Here is a 5,198-nt window from a genome sequence, read left to right on the forward strand (position 1 = left end):
GAGGCTCTGTGATCCGTTGACTTGGACAGTGATGGACATATGGGGAATTAGTGGTGCTATACTTCTTTCTGCCTTGACTACCTTGAATCCTCCCTCTCTGTCTAACTCTCTCTGATTCCTTTCTGGTCTCTCACGTGATCTTTCTTTAATATCCTCTCATGTTCTCTCTCTCTCCTTCCCTTTGTTCACTGTCTGTTTTGGGTATCAAGGGAACCAGAAGATTTTGCTGAGCACCCAGTGCTACAGGAGATATCCTGTCTGGACTCTACAGGATCCACCAATCCATGCAGAGCAATTAATCCCATCTGTCAACTGGGTTCCCCTGTGATGCCTTCCCAGCCTCAGAATATCCATGGAGCATTGTCATAATAAATAAAATGATCTCTGTGGATGGTTGAAAATCCTCTCGAAAGAGCTGAAGATAAATGGTGGTCATGCTGTTGTAGCTAGTGCCTGTTGCAATGGAAAGTGTGATTTTAGGGCTATTGAACTTCTTGAGTCATCAGTACTTAAAATCACCAATTCCACTATTTCACTTTCTGGTACAATTTTTTTAATAACTGATAGACTAATTAAGGATAAACATAATCATCAAATAAGTACTTAAATAAAATTCAAAAGCTTTTGCATTTTGGATATTTGTTTCATTCCAAATAAACATCTATAAGTATTTTTACAGAACAAGCACATGGATTTTTGTATCATTGTCAGTTTTACTCATATATATGAAAAATTTAAACATAACATATCAAAGGAATTTACTCCAGACAGTATGAGAAATTTCAGATAATGCGGTTATGTTGCTGATTCTGTTTTAATGTTCCTCCTAATTTTATGTATTAAAATGAGTTTATAATCTATAAATCAATCAAAAATGATTTCTATTTTTGTTATTGTTCCCAAAAGGCAACTTACATTTGAATTAATTCATCTAAATAGTAATGTGTTTCTAAAATTTCTAAAGAAAATACTGTGTATAAATCACTTATCATTAATATGATGACTATGGTGACTTTTATCAGCCTCTATGGTGTAATTTTCCTTAAAATCAAGTATTTTTGAAAGGTTCAGTCTTAGCCCCATTATACATTAAAGTGCTATAGAGAATGCTTCAACTCAACAAACACATACTGAGAGGCCTGCTCTGTGGAAGGCACTGAGGATATGAAAATGAGCACAACAATGTTTTTGTGCTCAACTTTACAAATGAAGTAGACTAAAGGGAACAAACACATCCTCTATTACAATCATATTATCTTTTCATAACCACTACAATCCCAAAATTTAAAAAGCCACGGTGTATAAATGTGTGTGTGAGTGCTTAGGTGAGCTACTGACCTTTGGCCTTGAAGGGGAAACAGAATTTTAACCAAGTGAATTGAAAGGAATGTTTCTTAAAAAAGAACCCAATGCTGAGTGTCCTATATACATACCTTATTTTCTCCAAGTCTCACAACAGCCCTCAAGATAAGTAGCCACATTTTAACAGATGTAGAATCTGGGGCTAAGAGACATTTTATGTTGAGCAAAGAAAGGTATGTAGGAAGAAGGGAAGTATAAGACTGCCTGGCGTATTTGGGATGTGGACTGGGGTATGATGGGGGAGTAATCAATAAAGAAGCTGGAAAGATAGTTTGGAGCCTGTTCTCTAGCAAACAGCTTCTAAAACAGTGATATGGACAATGGGGTCCTCGGAGTTTTTTAAAAACCAGATTAGAAGGATCAGATTCATTCTTCAGTATAATTCAGGTAGAAGTACGGTGGGTGCATTGGAATGAGGATGGTACAAGAGAAAGGGGTAACAACTGAGAAGAGATGGCAATGGTTGAGAGAAGAGATGATGAGACTTGGTCCAGGCAATGGGAGTGGGGATGTGGACAAAGAGATGGATTTAAGAAACGCTGTGTGAGACAAACTGATAGAACTTGGTGACCAACTGAAAGATGACGTAATGGATCCTAACTTGGGGACTCAAAAGTTGTTTTTTTTTTTTTTGTGGTAAAATTCACAACAGGAAATTAACCATTTGAAAGTGTACAATTTGGTGGCATTTAATACATTCACAATGGTATACAAACATCAGCACTATTAGTTCCAGAACATTTTTATCACCCTTGTACCCTTGTGTGGGTCACTCCCCATATTCTCCTCTGAGCCCCTGACAACCACTAATTTACTCTCTGTTTCTATGGATTTATCTCTTCTGGATATTCATATAAAGTGAATCATGCAATATGTGACTTTTTGTGTTTGGCTTCTTTCACTTTCCATAATGTTTTTGAGATTCATCTATGCTGTAGTATCTATCAGTACTTCATTCCTTTTTATAACTGAATAATATTCCATTGTGTGGATATACCATGTTTTGTTTATCCATCTATGCACTGATGGACAGTAGGGTTGTTTGCACCTTTTGGCTGTTGTGAAGAGTGCTGCTATGAACATTCGTGTATGAGTTTTTATTTGAACACTTGTTTTCAGTTCTTTGGGGTATATGCTGAAGAGTGGAATTGCTGGGTCATATGGTAATTTTATGTTTAACTTTTTGAGAAACCACCAAACTGTTTTCCATAGCAGCTACGCTATATTGTATTCCCACCAGCAATGTACTAGTGTTCCATTTCTGCAAATATTTGCCAACATTAATTTTCCTTTTTTAAAAAATTATAGCCATCCTATGGGTGTAAAGTGGTATCTCATTGTGTTTTTTTGTTAAATATTTGCATTTCCCTGTTGACTAATGATGTCGAGCATCTTTTCATGTGATTTTTGACCATTTGCATATCTTCTTTGGGGACATGTCTATTCAGATCTTTGCTCATTTAAAAAATTGGATTATTTGTCTTTTTGTTGCTGAGTTGCAAGGGTTCTTTATATTTTCTGGATATTAGAATAGTATCAGGTATATGGCTTGCAAATATCTTCTCCCATTCCATAGATTGTCTTTTCACTTGATAGATTTTTGAGCCATTTTTTGAAAGAGGAATCACAGAGGAAGAAGCCAGTGGATATGGAAGGCAGTGAGAAAGTGGGTCTAGTTTGATGTATTATATTAGTCAGAAATCTGGGTGGGGATGTCTAGAGATATTTGGCTATACTTGGTGCCTGGCACATTCTATACGTTCAGTGTTTGTTGAATGATGGAATCTGGGAGAGAACCTGGGGGACTGTTGCTACCTTAGCTTACCAGCCGTCAGGCTTGTTTCCCACAGAAACAAAGGACACTCCTCTTTCAATGAAGTTGTCCTTTATTATTGCAAATACTGTTCTTGACCAACTTCCTAAAACACTCACAAACTCAAATGAAAGATGAAGATGAAACCACGATTTCCCCATCAGACAAGATAGGCTGGATCATGTATTGGGAATATGGACAATAATTTTTTTTTTTTTTTGAGACAGAGTCTCAGTCTGTTGCCTGGGCTAGAGTGCTTTGGTGTCAGCCTAGCTCACAGCAACCTCTAACTCCTGGACTCAAGTGATCCTCCTGCCTCAGCCTCCCAAGTAGCTGGGACTACAGGTGCACACCACACCATGCCTGGCTAATTTTTTTCTACTTTTAGTAGAGACGGGGGTCTCACTCTTGCTCAGGCTGGTCTCAAACTCCTGAGTTCAAGGGATTCTCCCGCCTCGGCCTCCCAGAGTGCTAGGATTACAATAGGCATGAGCCACCGCACCCTGCCTGGACAACAAAATTTAACCAGTGAGAGGTATAGCCTATTGTGCTCTGCGTATAAAATATTCCTCCAAATAGAACACGATATGTGCATATCTTAAGCTTATATTTTTCTAAGATTTATTTAACCATTTATTTATTTATTTAATTGAAGAAGCTAATATAAAATTGAAATCCTGAATAAAATAAAACAGTGGCTTTTTCAGGGATGAAAGTATCATTGACTTTTTCCTTCAGTTTATAATCTATATATCTTATACCTTGGTTTGCTCAGCCTTACCTAAAGTATAGTTTTTGTAGTTTAGCTGAGTTGCCTGTAAGCAGGCAATGTTGAGAGGGGCAGGGAAACAGCCCCCTTTCCAGAGTTCTGCCCACGTGGCTACTGCTATTAATATGAGACACTTTTTTTCAAATCTCCTGTGTCTATTCTGGGTGTCTTACAGATACCCAGCCCTGGGCATTTTTTATGAATCTCAGGGAACCTACTCTGCTGCTGAGTTAGCCTCACTCACACATTTCATTTATCCACAATAATAAGAATATCAATACTTTGGATTTATATAGAGCCATTCATCCAAAGAGGTCAAAGCATTTTAATTTAATTGGATGTTCCCGTGGCTTTAAGAGCCCCTGGGTATATTTACAAATGTAATATTAAGAAAAAGTCTGCCCTGGTTTAGACAACATAAAACAAGACCTGCATAATACACTATTTCTCGCCTTCACTTCGCGAACATATCCAATAGCTGGCCATGGGGTTCAAGGTCTTTTTTTTTTTAGAATATTATGGGGGTACAAATGTTTTGGTTACATAAATTGCTTTTGTACCATTTGAGTCAAAGTTATAAGTGTGCCCATCCCCCAGATAGTGTGTACTGTACCCATTTGGTGTGAATTTACCCATCCCTTTCTCCCCCCTCCCTTCTGCTTGATTTCCGACGAGTGTTATTTCCATATGTGCACATAACTGTGGATCGGTTAGTTCCAATTTAATGGTGAGTACGTGTGGTGTTTATTTTTCCTTTCCTGTGATACTTCACTTAGAAGAATGGTCTTCAGTTCCAACCACGTTAATACAAGAGGTATTAGTTTAGCATTTTTTTAATGGCTGAGTAGTACTCCATGGTATACATACACCACATTTTATTAATTCACTCATGTATTGATGGACACCTGGGTTGTTTCCACATCTTTGCAATTGTGAATTGTGCTGCTATAAACATTGGAGTACAGATATCTTTTTTATAAAATGTTTTCTTTTTTCCTTTGGGCAAATACCCAGTAGTGGGATTGCTGGATCAAATGGAAAATAAAGGGTTCATGGAGAAGTGGTTTCATAAAGTGAAGAGATACATAGATACTAGTATCAAGGTCTTTTCTGAGCTGATCTCTATGTATCTCTTCACCTTATGAAACCACTTCTCCATGAACCCTTTATTTTAGACAAATTATTCCTTTGCACATAGGATGCATGTTTTCACTTTGCACTTTAAATTTTCTAGAAGGCCCCGCTCTTCATCTT

Source organism: Propithecus coquereli, unplaced genomic scaffold (assembly GCF_000956105.1).
Source record: "Propithecus coquereli isolate 6110/MARCELLA unplaced genomic scaffold, Pcoq_1.0 Scaffold335, whole genome shotgun sequence".
NCBI lineage: Eukaryota > Metazoa > Chordata > Mammalia > Primates > Indriidae > Propithecus > Propithecus coquereli.